The sequence below is a fragment of the Chiroxiphia lanceolata genome, chromosome 4 (assembly GCF_009829145.1).
Source record: "Chiroxiphia lanceolata isolate bChiLan1 chromosome 4, bChiLan1.pri, whole genome shotgun sequence".
NCBI classification, from domain to species: Eukaryota; Metazoa; Chordata; class Aves; order Passeriformes; family Pipridae; genus Chiroxiphia; species Chiroxiphia lanceolata.
In genome coordinates, this window is record NC_045640.1 from 42,389,890 (window position 1) to 42,416,920 (window position 27,031).

Sequence of the window (27,031 nt, forward strand, 5' to 3'; positions counted from 1 at the left end):
AAACAGACACTGTTACAGTAAGTTTTAAAAAGAAGATGCTTTTTTTCTTTCAGAAAAAAATAATAAAAATTCAAGATTCTAATGTTAGGGGGGAAAGGAGAAACTAGAATTTATGTGGCATTTGTAAGATGTTTCCATGTTTCCTTTTTTTTTTTTCTTTTGGTTTTGTTTTGGGGTTTTTTTTTTTTTTTGAAAGGGCACTGATTGCTCATTCTTAAAAAGCATTAGGAGCAGTTATCCTTATGGTTGGGTGAAAGAATATATAAAAAAGTCCATCTCAAGGTAGAAGTAAAAAAAATCTATAGAAAAAAACCATATTTGATTTCACTTTAGTACCATTTTCTTTCTCTTTCTCGTTCCAAACTTTGGGGTTTAGATCAAATGTATAAAACCCTTTAATATCTTCCACATGAATTAGCACTTAACTAGTTTTCCTTTTTTTTTTCAGCTTGCTTTCTTGTATTAGTTACAAATATGTTTCTATGATAATAAATCTGTAGTTAGTTCATAATCTCTAGCTCAGGAGCATGACATCTAGTGAAAAAGATGCTTAAAATTTTAAAGAGGAGGACAATCCCTTCACATTGATTGTTTGCACACTGTGCTACAATGATATAGTATTTGTATCAAATTTTCTGTTAGTTACTATAGCAAATTTGAAATTACAACCATCTCAAGAAAGTGCTGCTGATTTTGAATTTATTAAATAACCACTATTTTTCTAAGTATTACCAATAGTTTTGTCAGGTTGTTTCTACTTAAATAGATTTTTGAAGTCTTTCAAGTCCCTCATACTTTCATTTACATAATATACTGAGTTATATACCTGTTTCTGTCACTAATTCACTACTGTTTGTAACCTTTCGGTGGCATATAGATATGAATCAATCATGCAATCTGAGGGAGTTTGGTTTTAAACCTCACTATATAAAAGGCAAGGGACTTTAAAAAGAAAGAAAACCATGAAATTAGGCTGCCTGCACTCTGTTCTCTGTTCTGGGGAAATACTGACAAAACAAAGGATACCTTACTAACAGCTGTTCAAAATAGACACAAAGAGAAAGCAGTGATCAGAGAAGCAGTAATGAGTTGGGAATCTCAGCCTCTCTGAATCAAGTACTAAAACTAGCAAGACTGATAGATCTCAGTCTTTATCCCGAACAGCTAAGCCTTTATCCCTGTTGGAAAACCTGCTGTGGTGCTTCCACAGAGGAATGCTGCACAAACTAAGGGGATGACTGCATAAAGGTGGGTAGGACATACTAGGGGAAACTTGGAGAGGGGTGGAGAGGGGCACTCTGGCTTTGAAGAATTTGAAGACTGCACAGAAATTATTATTGGATGTTTAAGTAGAGAAAAAGAAGCTTCAAAGTGAAGAGGTAGGAGTGAACTGGGATGGAACAAATGCAGAGCAATGAGAGGAAAGGGGCATAAAAGAGGCAGGGAATGTGTAAGCAGGCTCTTGGTCACTGTGCTTGTCTCACCAACCCTGCAACTGATCATCACCTCTCATTTCATGGTTAACCTCCCTTTTTAACCATTGTCTGAATGTGCTCTCTATTCTGCATGTGGACTCAGTAGCAAAATTCAAGGCAGTCTGTCTGGCAATCAGGAGAAGTCTGGATGATGGTTAGCGGGGAGCTGGCTAATTGGAAGCTAGATCTGATAGTAGGACCCCAGAGAGATGGAGAACCTGGGAGTCAAACACTGATGAGATCTGGGAAGGGTTTATTCCCCAAGAGCTCTGAGAAAGGATTGAGTGATTATTCATGCAGTCTCTTTTTAAGTGGGTGTCTGTGCCAATACTTTTCTCCTGTCTACTGATCTGTTTGTAAGTTGTTGTGTTTGCACAGACCTTTTGTGTGCCCATGAGAGATTAGTGTTCAGCTTCATTCCTAGTAAGACCTGGAAATGGGACTGGAGCAGATCCTCTCAGTCAGCTCAGGAGGGGATAGACCACCTGCATCCTTCAATCCACTGGATTTGGCTATGTATTATATGCCTATTAAATACTCTAAGTTTACCTACTAATCTTAATATTTCAAAACTGTAGGGTCAAAACTCTAGGAGGTCTTTCTCACAGTGGGTGTGAGGGTAGGAAGGGGTGTGGGGTTTTGTGTACTTTTTTTAGGGGGGGAGTATTTTTTGATGGAGTTTTTTTCCACTTATTGTATCATTAGCTTGGACCATAGCTGGATAGGGATAAGAGAGGAAGAGTTATTTAAAGGTATTGAGCATGGATGTGCAACTATGTGTTTTGTTATCTCAGTGAAAAATTCATGTTACACTTGGACTCAATACAAATCTTGATTGTTAGGAAGTGACCTGAGATATCCTGACTCATCTCCCTGCAGGTCATGTTTTGGCTGGCTTTGATGTTTAGGGTACCCAGCCTGCAAACCTGGACTGAAGTTTTGCCTTTGGAAAAGTGATTCTGTTTCAGGATTCCTTTACTTTTTCAATAATTCATGGTTCACACATTACAGTGTCATGTCTTATACCACAAGTCTGAGGTGCAATTTTGTTCCCATGAAAAGTTGCAGACCAAAGCACTTTCTTTCATGACTGTGATAAAGATAAAATACTGCAGGGCAGGTTATCAAGGTATTGAAAGGATTAAATGAGGTTAGAAATAGCTTTGGGGTTTACTTTGTGCAGGAAAAAAACTTCTATGAAGAAAAGAGACTAATAAGTTGTATCACCTGCAGGAGAGCACATTCTTTTTTGAGTCTCTTGAGGCTATCATAGAACCTTACTAGGGCAAAACAATAAAGATAGAGAAAAAAATATTATTGATTTAGATTTGAAGGGAAACATAAAACTTGAAAATATTTTATATCAATGTTTTTTAAATCCTACTACCTATTTTTTGACATAAAAATATTTTTTATTACAGTAATATTTTTATTTGCTGTTTTTACCTATTGATAACATTCTTACTTTCCTTAGTAGTTGGCCAGTTAAAAAGTACTCCTCATTTACACTTGGTGTTTTTTGCAAATGTTTCTCTTTCAAATGACTTGCAAACTAATGATTTCAAGAGATTTGCAAAGTAGAATAAAATTTCAAGCAATAAATTTCTAACTCAAATATTCACTGTAATATCAACTAATTTACCTAATCAACTATTTAACTAATTACTAACACAATGAGAATTTACAAAATCTACTCCTCAAGTTTATGTTTTGCCCAGATGGATATTGTGAGAGGATGTATCCCATAATTAGAGATGTCTTCCTGGGAAGAAATCTTGCATAAGGTTGCTGTTATGTGCCATTTTTTGACACAAATGGAAAGCACTCCCATTCTATTTAGATACTAGTTCTCAAGTGTAAAAATGCATCAAGCAGCATTCAGGCACAAAATGTTGATCTAACAAGATATACCATCATCTGATCTTGCAATATTAAGCTTTACTTAATACTTTTCCCTGGCTTCATGTCCTGTGCATCAATTCACTTCTAACCAAATATGTTTCTAGTACGTCTCAAAGTCCTTACATATACTACCCCTCAGAAGTCCAGAATTCTGGAATTCATCATTCTCCAACTTCAGCACATTCAAATACTGTTGTTGTCTATGAAAATGTATAATCCTGAATAACTATTTCTCCTGGTCATATACTCCCTTCTTCGTTCTTTGCTCTATGCAGATATGATCATATAATTTGAGGCCTGGAAAATCGTTATTGATTTCAGAGATTTCTCTCTTATTATTTAAGAAAAAATAAAATTTCACAGCTGATAACATATTTTTAATTGAATACCTCCTGCTATGTCTTGTCTTAATCTAAGTTAAAATGCAGTAGGTGTTACTGCATAACCTTGTGCCTTATTCCTTTACTTGCAAAGTACTGTCTTATTTAAAAGACCAAGATCTCAGTTCTGTGTGATTTTAAAAATAAGTTTAGTTTATCTCCTGTCAGTGATGATCTTTCTCAGGGAAAAATCCTTACTGTTGTACATGGAGCTTTATAAATACTTCCTGAACCGTGGGGTTTTTTTAAACATTGAAAGAGACATTGAGTCAAAATAGAAACTGATCACAAAATGGAAATTGAGTTTTAGTGGAGGCAATTGAAAAGAAGATAGAAGGACCTCTGTACAGGAATAATTAGACAATTACAGTGAAATATCATAAATGAACAAACCAAGTGACAAAAAAATCATGTAAAAATGTCAAGTATCAGTGTAAGCTTATTCTAGATTCCTCTTTTATCTCTTAACTGCCTTCATTACTGTTGCCTGGGACATAACATCACGTAACAGAGGATCACAAATTTTTTGCATACTCAACCCTCATAGATCAGGAACAACTCTAGTCACCCCAAAGTTTAGTAAAGAGAGGCCATCTCTGCAACAACAGGCAACACTTCCATGATATTGTGGAGAGATAAGAACATTTAAGATAAATAAAATTATATGAAATATTCTTTTTCATAAATGAAGGCAATTTAGAATAGGGGAATTAATGAACTGTAACAGGTCTGAAATTAGCAGTCATATCACACTGATGCTGTGACTGGTTGTGGTTCAACTAAAACAATGTTACTGAAATACTAGCAGGAGATGTAACTGAAAATCAGTGCTAAAAGAGAAAAGGTACCAAGAAATTTTGACTAGAGAAGAGCGTTTTTTTCTATGGCAAGAGTTCTCAAACAATCATGTGGCAACAGCTGACATTAGGCAAGCTGGTACACAAGGAAGTCTTGATACACCATATAGTGTGAGCTCTGCTGTCTCTGATTGATGTATCCACTAAGGTAGATAAAAATATTTTCCTGCTATCGCTTTTCTATGTAAACAGCTGCTGTAATTGATAGTGATGACAGCTAAGTTGGGAAAACATTCATGAAAATTTTCTATTTAACAATTAATCTATGTTGCTGCTAAATACACCTGTTCCTGCTGCTCTAAGTTGGTTTTCTTGGTGGTATGCTGATTGCAGGTACAACTTGAGAGGCTTGAGAAGCTAAGTTCTGCTTCATGTGTATTTTTTGTCCTTTGGAGTTTGTGAGAATAATCACCTTTGACTCATTTCTGCGATTAGGTGAACAACCTGCATTACAGTATGCCAATAGAGACTTTACTTACAAAAGGATACAAAATGTAGTTAAGTAATCAGCATGTATTCACTGTGCTTAGTCCTCTAAGCTTCAGGCTGAAAATAGCTCAAAAATAACAGTATTTTGTAGGAATTCTCCCTCTTTTCAGTGTCTCTATTGCTTTCTGATAATTACCGAAACAGCAAATCTGTTTGTCTGAAATACTGGAAGGATTTATTTTTGCCTGAAACCTTGTTGATGTATGCAATAGGTATCTAAGGTAATCTGCTAGCAATATTTTCTTGTAATATACTATTCTCTCTCTTTCTTTCAGCTAATTTCTCCAACCTAGTAGTTTCTGATATTATTATTAGGCCTTGGGATATTTTACCAGTGCAAAATAATAGCTACTAGAGAAAGAAAAACAGGTCAGTTTGCTTCCAGTTGCATTTGAGGGGAGGGGGGTAGAAGCAATGCATTTTCTGGTGCTTTCATCAAAGCATATTAATTAAAGGTCTCAAATGATATAATTTCTTCTGATTTCCTTAAGAGGTTGTTTCAAAGTTAAATATCTTGCATGACCACATGTTTAGTTTATTTTCTTTCTTTTATTTTACTTTTCTTTTTTTCTCCTCTCCTGGGCCCTAGTCAGTCTTCCTACTCACATGGTCCTCTTAATCACTTCCTTGCCTTAAGCAGTGAAAGATTTACTTCCTTCAATAACAGTATGTTATTGTCCTAAGCCATTGCTTTTTAATTTCTATTTTAGCTGTAGTATATGTGTCTTCCTTTTTCCAGTTTCTAAAGTAGCTTTCATATTTTGGCTTAATGTCATTTTTTGAATTCTCTTTGAACTGCTAATGACTTATTGTCAAGGTAATAATAGGATTGTACGTGGGATCCCTGCCATGCCACGTATGCAATTACTGTTGTAATCTGCACCTTATATTAAAATCTAAGAGAATTATCTGGCTTCTATTCAACAAAAGAGGTTCATTGCCAGTTCTATTACAAATCTTTCTAAGTATCTTCTTTCTGTTAAATAGCCATTTCTATTAGTTCTGTATAGTGGATCAATTCTTACAACACTGTAGAATGCATGGCTAATGGAGTGGGCCTTGTGAAAAGATCATTTATTCAGGTTTTACAGGGAATCTTGTATGTTTCTTGGTGTGTAAGATATTTAAAATAAAAGTAACAGTAAATATTAGGAAGTTAGCAGAGAATGTTTTCAGGACTCATGAAATTTTTCTGATAATATAATCACTAAAGACTTTGTAACTGTGATTTCTGAGTGTAATTGTTAGAGGTTAGAATCAAGTATTTATTTTAAATTTATAGTACCTAACAACCTTATTTTTCTAATTATCAGTTTTCATGGTACGTTCAAAACACTGATAAATACTTGCACCATATGGTGCAAGTACATACCATATGTATGGTATTACATACATATTCAAACTTGTATCCCATCAATTAATGATAGGTTTATATTATATGATAATCATCATAATGAGATTTTTTTTCCTCATTTTGATACAAGACAAGCAATGTGAACTTCCATACATGCCTCACTTCAAGTACTATTAATTTCCACTGATTTTCTTGTTTTATTCATATTAGACAAGTACTTTTACTCTTTATAAAATGGATTTACTTGCATTTTAAAAAATAATTAAATAAATGCAATTGACAAGATAATTGTTGTAGATTCCAGAACAATTATTCTACTTCATTATAAATAAATAAATATTTCCTGGTCCAGTAGCATTTTACAGAAATAGTTGTGTCCTGTTCCATGCCAGTTCATGGAAAAATCTATTTTCTTAAGACCATTTTAAAGGAAAAAGGTCCTTAGGCCAAGATTCAGGCTGAGAGTTTAAAAGAAAAGAAAAAAAAAATTGAAAAATCATTTGTGGATTTTCTATGAATTTAAGACGTACTCTTTGGATTGAACTGTGTAGAAGAGTCGACTCTGTACATCTGTGGAATTTAGGGAAGAGTTATAAAGAATTTCTTATTTGTAAAGGAGACCTTTCATGATAACCATGCTAGTCTGTGAATGAAAATTACAAATTCCCTCCTAATGATCCTATTCGTCTTCATAAAACTACAGGTATTAAAGGCAAAGGGAAGATGAGCTGCTTCTGGATTTATAATGTCAAGGAGGGAGACATCTAATGTCATGGAGTAATGGATATAAAAGGTTAATCTGGATCCAGAAATCCAAGTAGCATAGTAAAAGCAATGATTGCTAACTTCAAATATTTCAAGAATTATGTGTTTCAGAAACTTTTGATAATCTTCATCTTCTTGCAGTGCTCAGTAGAGAAGGCAGCAATCTTCTGTGTATGTTAAAGCAGCTAAAAACACTTCATGGTGAACTACAGAATAATTAATCATACCACAGGATTTGGAGTTTTCAAAGGCGTGTTTCTGAACCAGTAATCCATACCTGAAAGAGTTTTCTGTGGGTTTTTTTCCCTCTGATAAGCTTGGTTCCTAGTACTCCAAATCCACACATAAAATAATACAACTTTTGTTTTCATCTTGTGTATTTTCTGTTTCAAATTCTTTTATACAACTATTTTTTAATTAAGTTGCCTATTGAATTACTTTTTGGCACAGGATGATTTTGGATCCTGATTTTTTTTCAGGTTAGTTTATATGAACATAAATAGCAGGGCAGCACTGGAGTGAGTGGACACTGACTCAGGACTTTAGATCAGCTTGCTATTTTCTTAAAAACTCCAACCCTTCTAATATAAAGGGAATAAATTTATTTCTGTGTTTTATGTTCTCAGCATATCCGTCTTTATTCCATTTAGTCTTCACCAGAGGTGTTCACCAGTTGATGCACTTGCTATAAAATGTGAGAGTGTAGTAACATCCACCAAAGCAAAAGCTCTGATCCCTTCACTCTGTAATGGGTTGTTGAACTCAAATACTGCAAAAGGTTTATTTTTTTTTCTCTCTAAAAGTAATCATGTTCCTTATAACTGAGAAAAGAAACCAACCTATGTGACAAACAAGCATAACTTCAGAAATTCACTTCAGTCTACAAGTTCAAAATCCCAAAGGGACTCAAAGTGGGCCTGGAGACAGCAGAGGACCAGTGAACTAAGATAGGAAGCATTTTTGTGGTAAGCAGTCATTTCAAGCTTTTCTTTCCATTTTTCATACTCTGGGTTTTACGTTAAAAAAAAAATCCACAACACATTTTCCACTCAACAGATCCGATTTTAAATGATGTTACTGCTGTAGTGGATGAGATTTAAAAAACTGCCAGTACCAGAATAACAGAGGTGTAATGTCACAATGTTCATATGAAAATAATTTAGGTATGCTTTAGGTCTTTACTGTTTCTATAAAATGCTTATAATTGTTCATCCATTGTTTCTGCAGTTTAAAGAGCAAAAAATTGATAGAAACTAGAAACATTTGTCTGGGAAGAAAAGCAATGCCTGGAACACTTCCATGGAATTAAATTCAAGACCTGATTTTGATGGAAGATATCACAAGGTAACCACAACAACACTGGCTAATTGGGAATGTGGAGATCAGAGGTGCAACCAAATATCTCTAAGCCTTCAGGGACATGAAAGTGTATGGTATTCACACAACCCTAAAAAATTTAAATTGGGAACTGGCTGAACAGCAGGCACCAGTGGGTCATAATCAGTGGCACAGGGCCTAGTTGGAGGCCTGTCACCAATGTTGTCCCCAAGATTCAATACTGGCCCAATAGTATACTTTAAACTGCAGAGGAAACTCTATATACTTAGAAGTAAATAGGTTTTTAACATCATAGAGTGATAATTAGTTTTTCATATAATGCAACCTATAGAAAAATAAGACTCTTAGATTGAAACTTAGATTTAATCTTAAATTGAAACAACAGTCATAAATGCTGCCAGACTTCACCAAAATAAAAGCAGTAGGACAGACCTCTAGGACAGATTTCTGACAGGTTGAAAATCTTTTTTTAAGCTCAGTTGATTTATTTTGTTTCAGTTCAGGTTGCTGTTAATAGACTCACCTCTATGCTACCAATTTTCTCTATTAAGTCCCTCCTTTCATTATTTTTTAATAAAAAGTACATTTTAATTAGAAAGTCCATTAGTCAGAGTAGAATAAGAAAAACTTCATAAAACATTTTAAAATTAATAATTTAAAATTTGTATCTCAGCTGTTGTAACTGTACCTGAAGCTATTTTTATTCTGTGTGTCCAAGGTATAACCGTGTACCTATTACCTTTGTACACAGCATGTATTTCTTGTTCTCTTAGGAAAACCATTATAGAAACTTAGCTCTACTTTGACAAATTTTATTTTATTTTATTTTATTTTATTTTATTTTTAGGTTTAGAACCTTCATCTTTCCCAGCAGAGGGAACCACTTACCTGCTCTGCAATCATTGCCTCTCTTAACAGCCCTTACCTGAGAGATTGTTGAGTATGCTTTCTCTCCCTCTCTTTTTCAGTTGTGTAACTTAAAATTGTGTCTCTCCTTGGCTCTTAATCTATTAGGAGAAATTGGAAGTTTGTGGAATTTCAAATTACACTTGATTTAGTTTCATTTGTAGTTTTACTATAGCAGTTGTCTTGAGATGTTATAGTGAAGGTATATAAAATATTAAGCTCAAACAAATGGAAAAAAAGGTAGATCATAGTATGCATGATTTATCCTGTTGCTTATTTTTCTTTCTGTTTTTGATTTGTACTACTGTTGCAGAAAGTTTTATCTCCATCTCCATCTCTATCTCCATCTCAACCTCTCAACTTTAGCAGCACTATTCCAATAGCTAAGATTGTTTACTTCTCTGTTCATTAGTTCTTTTTAAAAAGAATAAAGCTATTTACTTCTTAAATTTCACTTTTAACCCAATTATCACCAATGCCAAATCAGTGTCTTTAGCAAAATTCAGGGGAATTTCTCTTTATTACAGCCATGCTTGATATTGTAATCTAAGGCATAAGCCTAAAGGCCAATCAAGAAATGAAGACGTTTAACTGAATTGAATAAAGCTATTTATATATGTTTACACCCAAGTATAAATTTGGAAGCAAGGATATTTCCACGGCAAAAGTCATTCAGGGAGAATGTTTAATTTGAGTGACAATACAGCCATTTGATTGGGGATAAATTATTCTACGAACAAGAGTAGAGTACTAGCAGGTTCAATCTTTCCCTGTACTGCACCTAACAGAACAATGGTGGTGTGGTGGCAATTAAAAGTACTTCCCACAACTCATCAAGAAGGAAATAATAACCTAATCTAACCTTTACAAAAGGAACAAATGGTCAAAGTAGTTTTGTTACAGCAAAACAGTAAACTAGACAATTGGAGAATTATGTCATGGTAATTTTTTAGGTGGTTAATGTGATAAATTTTAATTATCAATATTATAAAAGTTTCTTTATTTCCATAGAGAAGGTGCAATGTTGAATACCAAAAGATACTCAGCTATACTACTTAATTGGAGATGACTTGGAGTAGAATATTCCTGAAAATTTGAAAAGAAATAAAGAAGCAGATGGAGATTTTTCTCTGCAGAGGTCAGGAGTTCAAAGTAAAAACCCTTCTTCAAAAGGTGAGAAAAAGTAGACAGGATTTTCCTTAATTCTCTAACAAGAAGTGGCAGGGAACCAGAGAGAAAAAGAAGGAATTTTTAGTGATAAGATATAAAGGCAGACTGAAATCAACAACCAGGATGTACACAGCAGCAAGTGGGTTTCTTTATGTGTTTTATTTATGTCTTTGTTGTTAAACTGAATTCTAGATTATTTCCATTTTTGCACAGAAAGGAAACACAGCTAAAAATGGTATTGTGCTTGTTGGGAAGATGAGAGGATGAGAAAATACAGCAGACAATGGATGGATAAAAGTGAATTTTACAGTGGACAAAAACAATAGTCAGGAAGCAGGCTTGGCAACTTCATTGAACATGATGAAGTTACTAGAAAAGGATAAGAAGGATATCAATGGAAATCAGACAATACCAAAGTAAGTGAGGTTATCAAGCTAAAAAATAACATCAAAGGCATAAAAAACTTACAGAGGTATGTCTGTTCTAGAAGCTGAAATCAGTTAGTAAGGTATTAAAGGGACTAATTTGTAGCTTTTATGCCAGAGTGATAGTTACAAAACATATATTTTTAGGGCAGTGAAAGTGCTAAGAGTGCTATTTCCAGTATGGAGAGTAGGAAAACATTACAAATCATATTTTAGCCATCCAGAAATAATATGAATGAGATGGAAGTAATAGAAGAGTGGGAGGAGTAAGTTGATTTTTATTCTATCTCCTTGTTCTGTGATATAAAGTTGAAAATGTCATTTTACCTGAGCATCACATTACCTACAGAAACATTGTGATAGTCTCTATCTTCATTGCCATCATTTCATAAGGAGGATGATTTTTTTTTTAAATCCTTTGGTGAGCACATTGCTGTAGCTGTAGCTGCAGCTGTAGCTGCAGAAACAGAACAGAACAGAAATAGTACGTTAATGTGCTGCCCATTTCATCCCTGTAGACTGCAACTTACTTTTGTGTTTCAGTTCGATTAACTTCTAACTGAACAGCAGCAAAATTTGATCATTTACCCTCAGCTCCAGAGAAGGTTTTACTCTGTTTTTGTGGTCTTACTGCCAGACTCATCCTCTGTGCTTCCTCTTAGCCTCTGCATGAGCTCCAGCCTTCAGGCTGGATCTTGTTTACCAGCTCAGCAATTTTTCCATCCCTGAAGATATTCAGCAGCTCCTGGTACCATGAGTGGCCTTTCCAAAGGGCTCTGTTGGAACCAGCCTTTCCTTAAGGTAAGGACAGACATATGTTTGGGAACACTGACATACAGATTGACCAAAGATGGTCAAGTGAGCATGTAGAGTTGTCTACTGTGCATTAAAACACTGTATGTTTCTTGATAGATACTTGATGTATTTTAATAGATTTGTTTCTATTTAATTCTTCAGTTGCCTTAAAATCACATTACCATACCCTTTACTTATTGGACAAGGCTTGATTTGAATTACTGGGAGGCCATATTTTATTAATAAAATGTAGCTAGTAAGTGATTCAAATTCATTTTAGCTTCTGGCTAAAGTAACCCTGATTTCACGGTGGTAGTTTTGCATGCAGCAGCATTGAAATTCTCTTCCTTACTGGAAACATATTCTAGGACATGTATCATAGAATTAAAATTTAGATGTCTGGGCAGGTTTTCTAATGAAGGATTAATACTGTACTCTTTTATTTCTTTGGTTTGCTCTTATATTGCATCCTTGCTAGTGCTCCTTTGTAAATTTTTTATCAAATGCTATACTGGTAATCCCCTTCCCACATGTCCTTCACAGTTTTGAGTGCTTTGCTTGTTTTGTGCTCTTGCAGCTTCTCTTCCTACAGATTAAGCCCATTACATAGAAGCAGTGGATAGCAGTACCTGATGGTGATGGGAGGACTCAGAAAAAAAGAACATTTTTGTAAAGCTAGGAATCTCAGGCAAGAATGTAATTTCACTGTTGAAAAAACATCAGTACAACAACCCAAACCCACAAAGCAAAACAAACTGAAGAAATGGTAGCAAACTCAACAAACCAATACTAATCTAGATGGATAAAGAACTAACAGTATGTAGACTGAGAACAGTAACTTTGCTATAAATTAATAAACTACATTCTTTTAGTTTTCTCTTTTAAATTTTTGTTTGATGTATTCCTAAAAATGGTTCTCTATAAAAGTTCACTGAGTTGTAAATATTTGGCATAAATTGCCTCCTTACATGGTTCATCACAATGGTGTAGTTGAATGGTGAAAAATAAAAAATTTCTGTTGCTTCATGGAACAATCTCCATGTAAAATGACTGACAGTATAGTTATAGAAAAAAGAAATAGAGGAAAATAAAAACTGAATTGAGTTGTCATTGCTGTTAAAAGTGTTGCAGATAATATTTATTGGAAAAATAAAAATATTTCAAAGGGTTATATTTCACTACGTATTAAGATACAGTCCAATGGTAATAAGAGAGACATAAGAGCATGCTCTAATTTTTGTAGAATGAATAATTCCCTAAAACAAGTAGAAATTATAAATCTTTCTCAGCAATATGTTTTGAATCTTGTAGATCAGAAAATGCTCTTTAGTTGGATGACTTCAGTGCTAAAGAAGCTGTAAATAATGAAAAAAAAAAGGAGTCAGGGAGTAGAAGAAAATAATAAATAGGAGAAACTCATCATTTTTCCTTCTAAGCCTGAATGAGGGTTGGTGTCTATCTAGGAGTCAAGGTGCTCGAGTTCTCATGAGGTAAAAGAGAGTAAATTGCCAGTTGCAGACAATGTGAATGCAATTTTACAAGAGGTGGGTGAACAGGGGACTCTCTTTGTGATTGATTGCTTTCTAAACCATCAAAAGGGTCTGAAATAGGGCAGCCCAGGGGTACATTTTGCACTTTACACATTCTGTTTGTGACTGTCTCATTTTCATATAAAATTCATAGTAATGTATATTCAATGTTTTTGTTAATTTTGTTAAACTTTCTATTGAATTTGTCTGGGGTTTTATTATTTTATTAATTTTCTTTCTCTGAGGGAGGATTTTCTGGAGTATGGCGGTTCTCTGCTCTTATTCCTGAAAACAATGGGAAAAATGCAAGTGTTGCCCAAATACTGCATTTCACCTACTTGCATGTATAAGCAGCCAAAGTCTCCAGCCTGCTCCACAGCCTCATAGAATTTCTACAATGTTTGTAAACTTAGAAAATGTATGTTATTGTTTACAAATTCAAATATGAAATGCAGATCACATCCTAATCGTAATTAATAGTGTTTAAAGAGCTATAAGGTTTATTTGTAGAAAATCAAGTGAATGAAATTGAAATAACTTGGACTAGCTCACTTTCACTTGTTTACTTTCTACTTCTTCTTGGACCAACTGTTCCTGGAAGTTTGGAGGAGTTAATGAAATTTAAATTGGAAGTGCTATACTTGATTAAGCAAAAAAAAAAAGTCTATGTTTTCTGTGAACTGGATTCAGAGACAGTTGTGGTAAATACATTTTCACCTAGTTGATCCAACTTTGCACATTGCCTTTTAGCCTGTTCATGGGGTTTTTTCTCTACAATTAAGCAAGTGTAAAATTCTGAGGACAATTAAAACAATACTATAAAAATAGAACTACAGTTTAGATTTCTGCACAATTTTAGACTGCTGCATAATAATTTAGAAGGAAAACTTTTATCATAACGATAATAACACTAATAAATGGGGAGAAACGATCTAACCTGGTTCACAAATTACAATGTGAGACTATCATTAGATTTTACAAAATATTTCTACCATGTTTTATTTAGTTCAATTCTTAAGGAAAATCGTAGACAGTGATTTGGAAAAGCTCCCCTCAGCAGTATAAACACAATCAATTGTCTCCTAAACAGAAATAAGAGCTGTTAAGTATGTTGTCAACGTATAATTTGCATTTTAATAGTGAAAGTACTCTGAAAAATTACAGTTTTCTGTACTTTTAAAGTATGTATATAATACTTAAATGTTGTGTAGTATTATTACTGGATCATAGAGATTTTCAGTTTTCTCTAATATCATATGTTATAAGCATTAAAATTGTGCTTCCAGCTCTTGCTGATTAACAGTCATATTTCTTCCTTTCAACAGCTAATGTCACTATGAAAATAAAATTATTTAAAATAAGTATCCCTTTGAAAGAAAAAAAGAAAGTATTTCACTTTGACATATAATTTTCTTCTTGCAAATTTTCCTTGATGCATTCTTCATGGACCATGCTGTTCTCTTTCTCTTGACACAATGCCTAACAGTTTTCTACTACAATATTTCACTCCGTAACATAAAATTAAAACGTATCTAGAAAATAGAATGCATTCTTCATGATTAAACATTGTCTTTCTCATCCTAGAATTTCTCCCTTTATTCATATTCATACATTTGAGATGACTTCTACAGAGCCTATTATGGCAGCATAAGATAGTGTAAATGGTACAAGCACAGACTGAAAGCATTCTACCTGGCTACACATGCTGTCCTTTTGCCTGTTTTACTAACACTTAAATTGAAAAAAAGATAACAAAGTAGAAAATCATTACTTTAGACTTAATGTAAATGAAAATCACCACTTCATCTAGAAAAGGTCAAAGCAGATAAAGTGGTGAATGTTTGGAGGGAGTAAAAGAACAGTTACCTCTCTCACAAGGTCTGACACATCTTTTGTGCTCATTCAGGAGAAACATGTAAGTGTATTCAAGTTGCTTTTACTCAGAGGACAACTTTTCTATGAAAGTTTCTTTTAGCACAGTTCAAAAAAGGCAGCTTTTTGCTTTTCTTTAGCAGTCTGGGATGGGGAAATCATAACTGCTGGTAAAATGTAGTGATCAGCTCCATGTTCTAAGATTGAAATGGTTGCTAGCTGCTCAGTGGAAACCTATAAATACAATACTGTCTTCATCAACACGTTCCAAATAGCTCAGGAAATCTGTGGCACAGCCATATCTAAGCTTTCACATATGAGACCTATAACATAAGAGTAGTTTTCTTTGTGACACAATGGTTTTCCTCATCCTTATTGCTTTCTGAAAAGGTAATAATACAGTTTGAGACAATGCAAAATATTGGTTGCTGTGCAGTTATACAAGAGTAGAGTGAATGCTTTCAAACAGGAAGTGATGTTACTGAAGATAAGATATACCACTGTGTGTGTTTTTAGATCCTGTGTGAATTTAAAAAAAAAATCAAATTTAAAAAAAAGGTACATAGATATTTCACAAATCATATTTCTTGATTAGGAAAGTAGAGCCTACATTTGGAATAGTTAACAGCACTTATGAGCAAAAATGCTTCTTAATCCAAAGAAAAGATCAGCCAGAGAATATGATAAAAGACCTTGGATGGCACATAAAAACTGATTTATTCTTACCTGCTTCTAAAAACCTTGCAGCTACAGTTGTATAGCAGAAATATTAGTTTATTTTTATTCAAGAAATGACACATCTGCACTCCACTTTATCCCCAGGCTTAAACATATTATGCTTTAACTATCATTACAATGGCTCTTTCATCCCACAGTAGACATTACACTTTCATTTTATTTAGTTTTACTGAGTGCTTATTTAATGACGGGTTTTTGTTTTTTTTGGATTTTGGGGAGGGGGTCTAGAGGGGAAAGGAAGGAGTCATGAGAGTATTCTCCCCTGCATTCAAACTGTTCTGTACTTTGAAAAGGTGATGTTAAATTCCTTTTAAAGAAACATCATTTTCAACTACAAATAAATACTCTTTTCCATGACAAAATAATATTTCACCTAGGGTAATAAAAGAATGTTTGTGATAGTGAGCTGCCTTAGAATGAAATATTTCTATTTCTTGTTATAAATCTGTGTGTATGTTTTAAAAATATATGAGTTTATTATAATAATGGCACAGGCATCCACATTTTTACACAGAAATTGACAAATATACTTGTGTGTGTAAACAAATTCATTCATCCATGCACAAAAAGACTTCAGATCAATAATTGTATCATCCTTTGGTTTGTTACACACACACACACACACACACACACACACACGCACACGCAAGTGTATGTGTATATATAAAAACAGAAGACTGAATATATATTTGTTTGTTTTAACAGGTGGTTGTTTGTTAACTCAAAATCATATGTAATATGCTGCACTGGAGTTACAGTCAGCAAAGCCTTGTTGTTTAAATGACTTTAAAGGTTAGGGAAGGTTCAAGTCCAAGGATACTTGCCAGTGCAGGCTGACAATGAATATTTTCATTTTAATGATAATTGTTTATCATCTTGTAAATATTTTCAGATGCCACTTTAACAGGCACTGCCTCTGGGGAAAAAATTACCTTGAAGACTCTATGGTAACCCAGAATCTTTATTTCCCAGTACTTTTAATTTAACATGTTGAGGTGGATAGTAAACAAGGACTCTAGCTTATGCTTACAAATTGTTTGTATGTGATACTTTGGAGCTGTTTTTTCATGATGTTTATACTTGTTGAAAAGCAAAATCATAGAAAGAGGTCCAAATAATAATATGCTAATAATCTTTGCCACAACATCTAGGAATTCAAATATTATTCTCCTAAAGTCTCAAGACACAAATAACATCTATCAGAAATCAATTTTATTATAGACAAGAATAATAATCTAAAAATTCCAGGTTGCAATGCCTAAAATGGAAGAAAAAAATTCTCCAAACAATATTAGTGTAGATAAGGTAGAGAGCAGTTCTTTAATGATAGCTTTTGGGTGCACGGAGTACATAGGTGCACATCCACATACAGAATTCTCACACTTTTATAACTGTAACTAATTATTCATATCTAGTGGGTACATCCAACCCAAAGACCACTCTTGTCCTGGTACCACTCCCAGAACTGTCCCGTTGGAGTCCCTCTAAGGGTTCTGGGCCCTCTATCTTGTTTTTTTCTGCAATATATCTTATTATTCTGGTTCAGGTGCATGTCTCAAACAGTCCTCGCTAAAATGTCCTGCCTTGAAAATACTGTTAAACAGAAATTCATTGGAATGTTGCACAAACTGTGAGAAAAGACTTTAGGAACTGTGTGAAAAAAACTATTCAGCTATATTAAAATCTACAAAATACCTAAAAATCTTTAGGCATCAGTTACACTGTCTACGAGCTTGATAACAAACAAGCAATATCTCTGATCTTCAAATATAGTTTTTGCTCTATATAAAACTTTATAGAAATAGAAAAAAACAATCGTGCTCCTCTTTTAAAGCTTCCAATCTATTTCTCTCCCACCTGAGTCTTATTGCCAGAAGTGATCCTGCAATGAATAAGGACAACAGCATTGCAATGGTAATTGCAATTTGCATGGTAAAATATATGAAAAAAGCAGTGAAATAAAAATAAATGGAAGTATTGTTTCACATAACACAAAGTCAAGTTGCAGGATTTATTGTCTTATGGTTCCGTAAAGGTCTGAACATATAGGGGCTAAGAAGTATCAAATCCTCTCAGCGACCATCAAACATGACAGTGTGGATGAACCCTCCTGCTTTAGAGAGCCTTACAATCTGCTCATAATCAGTAGTGCATGGACGCTGAGAATCTATGTTGTTTTCTACCTTTATTACGTATTAACAGATGCTTTGGAAAATATCAGACACATCAATGGGCAACAAAGTATAGATTATAGTTTAAAAGAAATTATAACATAAATTTTAGTCCAGGAGATAATGCTAACTACTGTGGAATTTTTCCCAAACTGTTGTAAAAATGCTTCTAAAGTCAAAGATGAAAATGCACCAAAAAAAAGCTGTAAAATTTCCTCCTGGGCTTTTAACTTGAGAATGATATATATGTGGAATAATAAGGAAAGAAATTCATCCCTAAAAAGCAGAATGACAGACTGCAACAGGTTTCACATAGGTGCTATTACTGTGGGTGAAGCCGTGCTGAACTTCGTTTGAAACCAAACATTCATTATTTTATATGTGTATAAAGTGTATATATTACTTTATAGTAATTATTATATCCCAAATCTTTGTTCGTGAAGCCTAGCCATGATGATGACATAGATAATCAAATTAAATTAATATTTACAAAAATTTCTAACTAAGTATTTGTTTGATTGTGTGAATTTAATTTCTTGTAAGGAGTTGAGCTTGGACTTGAGCAAACTCCAACAATCTGCATTCATGGTCACTTCAAGATAACTGGAAGAAACATTCAGTGAACAAGTCCTTCCTCTAAAGATTTTTTCCCTTTTTGCAAAAGTAACAGAGACACTTAAGGTGATGACAAGTATCTTTGGGTTGGAATGCTTAATTTGATTTTTAAATTTTCTTACACCATTACTCAGTCTGCTTGTTATTCCAGTCTATATTACCGACTCTTAACAGAAAAACTCTGCTTTCCCTGCAGGTTAGAATGAAGTGAGATATTGAAAACATACTATAGAAGAAAGAGAAAAGAAGAGAAAAGACAGGATAATATACAATGTTTCAAAGCTTATTTTTTTTAAAGAATGTTTCTTAGCTGTAAAATCATCATACCTACATGCAAACTGTACCACCTATGTTAGAACCTTAAAGCCCTTGTTCATTGATTAAAGTTTTCTGGTTGAAATGACAAAGTAAGGTACGAAACAGCATTTTCCTTCAGACTGCTTCTTGGAGAAAAATGTATTGCATATTAGAAGTAGATTGCTGAGTTTACTAGTTTATCCCTATGCTAATTCAAAAAACATATTTCTCTCCATGCTGCTACAATGCCTGGAACAGCATACATTTCAAGTGAGTGAAATTAATTTCAGTATCAAACTTTCATGAGTAAGCCAAGGGGAAAATATAACACAAAAAAAATAATTTTTTTAAAGTCGAATGCAAAGACAACAGAGGAAATTCTAAAGATTTATATAGGATACAGGTTCATAAAAAAAAAAAAAATTTAAAAAGTTAACTAACTGGGACCAAACAGTATTTTCTAATTAAAAATAATAAACATTGAAAATTATCCCATATTGTTTTGTCCATGAAACATATTTTGCAATTGTTCTTTTCTTTTTCTTTCTGTCTTTCATATCGAAAGCAATTCTCTGAATAAGGCCAGGGTACATTTCTTAGTTGTCTTAAAAGGGGTAAAATTTCTCATACAATTCAGAAAACACTCTGGAAATGTGCTTCTTGACCAAAATTTTAAACAATCACATTTTCATCTTCACTTATCAGTAAAATTCTTGTAATCTCAGAAAAATTTGATCCACCACATAGCATCCTGAGTTGATTAAATCTGTTAAGTATCCATAGTTTGTTTGGGTTGGACCTTCATTCTGCAGTTTTGGCACCACCACTAAGATGGAAGGTGGTTTATAAACCTGCTATCTTGCAAAGTTGGCCAAGTTTCTTCAGAACACTTTTAGTGTCTGTTCGTACTCACTCCAGTGCTCTTAAAATTTGGTAATAATAGAGTGACAGGTTATGGATACAGTGGTGGAAGACAATCTTTTAAAATCTCACAATTGTTTTTACCACCTGCCTCATCAAATTTGTTCAACTTCTGCAACACATATTCAAAACAAAAATTTCTAAGCAGACCATAAATCATATTTCTATTTATATAATTCACTTCAATGCTCTGTATATTGCAGCCTTCTCAGCTTATATTCAGGCTAATTTCACAAGGTCTTCCTTACAAAAATAAAATCCTTATTTCTAGAATGCATCAGGCACAGCATCACCAGCTGGTTGAAGGAGATAATTGTCCCACTCTACTCTGCACTGGTGAGGCCTCACCATGAGTGCTGTGTACAGTTTTAGGTGTTACAGTGTAAGAAAGACATAAAGCTATTAGAAAGCATCCAAAAGAGGGCTATGAAGGTGATAAAGGGTCTAGAGGGGAAGCCATACAAGGAATGGCTGAGGTCACTTGGCTTTTCAAGCTGGAGGAGACTGAGGGGAGACCTCATCACAGTCTACAACTTCCTTGTGAGGGGAAGAGGACGGACAACTCTCTCCTCTGTGGTGACAACTGACAGGACCAAGGGAATGGCCTGAAGTTTTGTCAGGGGAAGTTTATGCTGGATACTAGAAAAAGGTACTTCACCCAGAGGGTGGTTGGGCACTGGAACAGGCTCCCCAGGAAAGTGGTCACAGCACCAAACCTGACATAGTTCAAAAAGCATTTGGACAATACCCTCAGGAACACAGTGTGACTCTTGGGAATGGTCCTGTGCAGGGCCAGGAGTTGGAGTTCGATGAGGGACCTTTTTAACTCAGGATAATCTATGACTCTATGTTTTTCATTTCTCAGTTAATTCTTTCATCAAAATACCCCATAAAACAGAATTATCATACTCTATTTCATTTTTACATAATACAATTGCTTTTTCCTTAATTTCAGATTTACTTACTCAGAACATTTCCAGTCCTAGGAAGATGCTGTAATTATCATAGCAAGACACAAAAAATAATAATGTCACTGGAAATAGTGACATTATGAACAAATTATTTTATTCATACTTCTATGTGTATGATTTTAAACCTCAGCTTTGAAATCATGTTAAATTCATATTGCGTGTCATTTGGATTGGGTGGACTTAAGACTTTGTCTATTTGCAGATTTTTGTGAGATTTAACAGTGTATTTTATGATTATTTAAAGCTTTTCCAGGCATATAGGAATAAATAGATACATAATTTATGACATTATGAAGGATGACAAAAAGACAATAAAGCCCATGCCCATCAACCCAAAGACCTAACTATAGTCAAACATCATGTAAAGTCTAAATTTTCTCATCCACGCTTGTAAAGTATACTGACAAAAGTATGAATAAGCTGAAAAGAAGAGAATATATTTACAATTTTTTGCCGATTTCATAGGTATTAATCTTCTGGAATATGTCTCCATCTAATTCTAAATAATTTAAACATGATTACAGCTTGAAATAATAATCTCAGAGTTAACTAGTAATGCACAGTTTGGGAGGTCAGTCACCGATAAGAATGGCTTACAGAGAATGGACAGTTATGGACAGAAGCAGACTAAGTTAAATTAAATTAAATAAAACTTATTATTTTTCTATCTGTCTAAATATTGTCCACATTATTTTTAAATTCTATGCTAAGACTCCATTTGAGGTATTCTGTGTGACAATTTTCATATCACTATATAAATCTTTTATTTGTGGAAAATAGATGAACCCACAGGATAAAAGGGCCTGCAAGTAACTACATATGTGAGATATTGTTCTACATGTCATGACTAGACAAGAGTGGCTCCAGAAGTTACAGTATGTAATGTCATGCATGTACCCAAAACTTAAAGCGTAACTGAGAGTTTTTCTATTGATGATCTTTTTTCCATTTTCAAAGCTAAAGAAAAAATCAGATGTTGATGACATTTTGCAGGAAAAGGAAAAAAGAAGAAACAGAAAGTGAAAATAGTAACATCAGGGATTCCGATAAGCTTTACCATGGCATCTACTGTACCACAGAAAAGGTTGATTAACATAAAGTTGGAGATTAGGATGGAATTACAGTGGTGTCACTAACTCTCTTCTTCCCTCCCACCAAGGAAGTTTAAATGCCAATAGATAGTTGTCACCAATAGATATCTCTTTCCTCAGAAAAGCTGAAGATAGATATATAGAGGGATATAGAACCTTTTATTATTTTTTCCCTATCAAAATACAGAGAACCAGAGAACATTTTTCAGTCTGCCCCTGTGATGGTACTTGGGTCACTCAATTTGTTCTCTGCTGGATGTGTCAATAGAAGTCCTGCTATGTCCTATTTCTGTGAGCTATAAACTTTGACAACCTTATGAAAGCTTGTATAGTAAAGGACAAGTTCTAGACTAAATCATCTTGAAGACTTATCTTGTCCAGAAAGGCTCCAAAGTTTCATCCAAGGAGGTAAATTGTTGGTTTTTTTCAAGGCAGGAATAACCTTCAGATAAGAATGCATTTCAGTTCTTTTGAAGAGTTTGCTTGAAATAATTATGTCATACTTCACCCCTACTTCAGGCTTTCTGTTAGGTACTTGATTTATTTATGGTGATGACTCTTTAAACACCTTCTTCTATGTTTAAGAATTTAAAATGTTGGTGCAAAGCTAAATCTATATAATAGTAGATGAATAATGTAATATATTACTTTTACTATGAACACAAATAAATGAAAAGATTTTTGATGCTGATAAATGTAAATACAGCTAACATGTCTTGATAGTTCATTCATTTAAATAGATGATTTATTACAGCAACTGCAGGCACACATCACACTCTTAGAAGTGTTCTAGCTGCAGTGAAGGGTATGGTAGTGTGTTAATCTAGTGGAAGGTGTCCCTTCCACTAGATTAACAGGGGACGTTGAAACAATTAGCAGGGACGTTGAAACAATTAAAAGTGTCTCAGTTGTATTACACTAGCATTTTAGGTACATGTGCATGGTTCTATTCCTGATGCCCTCACCTCTGATTATGGCTTTTTAATGATCACAGTTTGGACAATTCTGAATCAAGTTTACTGTTATGGGCCTAGTTCATAAATATGGGGTATTTAAGTCTAGCTAGCTTACATTTTCAAAGTGTAACTTAGAACATGCTGTATATTAAATATTATTTTTCTCACACTTTTAGTGGGGGAAAAAAAAGTAAATTCCAATAGTTAGACTGAAAAAAATGAGCAGTGTGGAGAATAAATATTTTTAGATTGCAGAGGTTTCAGGTGGATGCTGCAAGAATTTTGGCAGAGGTCAGAGGTACGGCAGCAGCAGTAGTCTGCTGATTACAATGTTTTCTTTTCTGACCCTTCAAAATGTATTTTTCTAAGCTCTTTTTTGCTGAAGTGCATCTGACCTATCTCTTCCCCTAGATGCAGAAAGTAATTCTCTATAGAAAGCCATAAGCTATACTAGCACATGGAACAGAATGTAGATGATAAAATACAGTGCTCCTGGTGGGCCTCCGGGGATAAAAAGAGCACAAAAAACCTAAAAAAACAACTGATAGTTTTCCAGTCCTAGAAATCAATAAATACAATGCTAGTTAAGAAAACTAAAGTAAGCATAGAGCAGAAAGATTGTGTAAAAAATTATAGGTTTACTGAAATTACATGATTTCATATGCAAAGGTTCATTCCATGCTGCCACTGTAGATGTGAAAAAGAAGTGAAGGCACAGTTATAAAAATAAGCTCCCATTCTGAAATCAGAACATATCCATTGAACACATCCAAGCTGTTCAATTTGTCAAAAGCCACCAAAAAAATGTTCACTGCTGCTAGCCTATGCTTAGGCTTACATATAGCATCAAAGAGTTGGAGAATGATGCACAGGGAAAGAGACTCGGGAAGTGGACTTGAATTCTAATTCAGCCTCTCACCTTGTCATTGATTGTTTCACGGGATGGATAGGGCAGCTGAAGGCAAAATTGTGTTTGCTTTTCATCCAGCTCTGAGGACAAACTCCATCCACACTTGTTCAAGTTTCCTCAGCTGAGGAAGACTTACAAGGGCTCCAAACTGAAATAAACTGTGTTCAAACTGTGTTAAGTCTTCTCCAGCTGGATTAGGAATCCTAGTAAAAGGATAACCTGAAAAATTTTCTGTTGTCTTTTCCAGCAAAAGAACACCCCCTTCCCCAGATTGTAAAAGTTAAAATTAAATTAAAATGCTATTTAAATTAATTTTTTTTTCTGTATTTTTATTTTATCTCATCCCTGACTCTTGTGCCATGGTATACTGAAATTTTTTCCAGGCTTCAGAGTTATACAAGAACATCAGCAATGACTGAAAGTGTTTTGCTTTAATTTTTTCTGAGAGCCATTTCACTTAGGATGACTAATGATGTTGTGGACACCTGCTCTGACCAAAAGACCTTCATTGAAATGAGGAATATTCTTGAAGTCTGAAAAGATGGAGTCTGTGATACAGGTGGAAAAATTTTCACTAATATAGTAGCAAAATATAGTTATGCTTGTCATGGCATAGATATCCATGAGATACTCATAATCTGTCATGTGATGAAGCCCTTGTCAGTCAAGTCAAGGTGGTTAATTGGTATGGATGTATTTCCGAGTAGAATGATATGGATTTAAGCACGAGTATCTGACTGTGATGGGTTAACCTTAGCTGAATGCCAGGTGCCAACCACAACTGCTCTGTTATTCCCCTCCTCGAATGGACAGGGGAGAGAAAATACAACAAAAGGCTCATGAGTCAAGATAAGGACACTGAGAGGTCACTCAGTGATTACCATCACAGACAAAACAGACTCGACTTGGGGACAAGTCAGTTTAATTTATTGTCAATCAAATCAAATAAAATCAAATCTTAAAAACACCTTCCCCCATTCCTCTCTTCTTCCAGGCCAAACCTCATTCCTGATTCTCTCTACCTCCTCCCACCCAGGGCCACAGGGGGATGAGGAACTGGGGCTGTGATCAGTTCATTACACATTGTCTCTGCTGCTCCTTGCCCTCAGGGAGATGACTTCTCATACTCTTCCCCTGATCCAGCATGTGGTCCCTCCCACGGGAGACAGTCCTTCATGAACATCTCTAAGATGACTCCGTCCCACAGGCTACAGTTCTTCACAAACTGTTCCACTGTGTGTCCATTCCATAGGGTGCAGTCCCTTGGCACAGCCTGCTCCGACATGAGTCCCCCACGGGGTCACAATTCTGTTAGTAAATCTGCTCCTGAGTGGGATCCTCTCTCCATGGGTACACAGGTCCCTGCCAGGAGCCTGCTCCAGCATGGGCTTCCCTCAGGGTCTCAGCCACCTGTGCCCACTCACCTGCTCCAGTATGGGGCTCCTCCATGGGCTGAAGGTGTCTCTCTGCTCTCCCAGGGACATCCATGGGTCTACAGGGGCACAGCTACCTCACCATGGTCTTCTCCACAGGCTGCAGCTGAATCTCTGCTCCGTTACCTAGAGCACCTCCTTGCCCTCCTTCTCCACTGACCTTGGTGTCTGCAGGGCTGTTTCTCTCATATACTCAGTTCTCTCTCTGGCTGTTGTTGTGCAGCAGCTTTGTCCCCTTCTTTATCATATTATGCCAGAGGAACTATCTCTGTCATTGATGAGCTCGGCCTTGGCCAGTGGCAGGTCCATCTTGGAGCTGGCTGGCATTGGCTCCATAGGACATAGGGCAAGCTTCTGGCAGTTTCTCACAGAAGCCACCCCTGTAGCCCCCTCCTACCAAAACTTGATGTGCAAACCTAATACACTGACATATATTTATCTATTTTTAGGTATAGCAGTACCTTGCAGAGAAATTATTTATTGATACTATATGGTAATCCCCCAAATGATCTCTAAATTAATTTATCTCATAAACGCCCACATTTTTTGCCAATAAAAAAAGACTGAAGGACTGAAAATATTGCCTAACATAGCTTGTGGGTTTTTTGGAATTGAGTTCCCAAGATGTTTAGAGCATAATTTAAGCTGCATGGTGCTACCATAAGGAAATACAGTTGAGGAATACCTTTTTCCCAGGTGTTCCTAAGCATTCATTTTAATGCTCTTCTTTTAATAACCTCTTGAAGATTGCTTTGAAGACTTTAATCCTCAGAAATCTCTCAATTTCCAGAGGTCTATTAAAGATATATAGTAGACATCTGGAAATCTGTTAAAGATCCAGAATTTAGACAGAATGTATGTGCAATAAACTTTGTGATTCAGTAAAACAGTCTAACAAGAAGCCCTTCAATTTATCCACATATGGAAATTTAAAAATAAAGTTGCTTTAAAAGTATTCTATCACTACAACATCCCTACAGCATAAGAGGAAAAGAAAATATATTTCATGTTATGACTGAAAATAAGTACAGAAATTTTGAAGGATAATGACTTCTAAAATATTTAGATATGTCTTCTGAAAATATTCCAGAAAATCAGAAAAGGATGTAAAAAAGTACATAAAGGCCTATGTTTAGTTATTACTGTATTACATGTTATACCTCTGTGCTGGAATTGAGTGTTTGCATTGCAAACTGCCTTTTTCACTGTGCCTGGAGGTTAATTAAGGTAAGAGTACCCAGAAAATTTGATGCAGAACAGTTGTTTATTCTTCATGAGTTATGCAATTTCTTTTTCTAGTACTTAATATGACTTACTGTGCTATAGATACTATACTATTGTGTTGATCATAATGATATCTTATTGGTTTAGGTAGTCCTATGAGCAGCAGGGACTTAACTTCATGGCCCTTATGGGTTTCTTTCAGCTTGAGATATACTATGATCTTCTATATATAGTTTCTTAATTGACAATTGCAGGATATATGAGCTCAAATAAAAATTACATGAAATACCAAGTTTCTTTTTCTGACCTCCTCAAGGGAGGAAGAATGACAATCTGAAACTGGGACCTGAACAACCACTCCAAAACAATGTTTTAGTAATTATCTGCATTCAGTTTTCACTGTCATACTTTTATATTGATGCAAGTATTAGAAAGGTTAAAATTTTG

The 27,031-nt window shown here is 34.8% G+C and overlaps 1 long non-coding RNA gene across 1 annotated transcript; it reads left to right on the plus strand.

Annotated features, from left to right (window-relative positions):
* The first annotated feature begins 1,269 nt into the window (after positions 1 to 1,269).
* Positions 1,270 to 11,888, plus strand: LOC116786173. Its single transcript, XR_004356851.1, has 6 exons — positions 1,270 to 1,379; positions 5,379 to 5,472; positions 8,026 to 8,187; positions 8,450 to 8,566; positions 10,478 to 10,639; positions 11,724 to 11,888. It is a non-coding gene; the product is annotated as an uncharacterized LOC116786173 (long non-coding RNA).
* Positions 11,889 to 27,031: the final 15,143 nt, after the last annotated feature.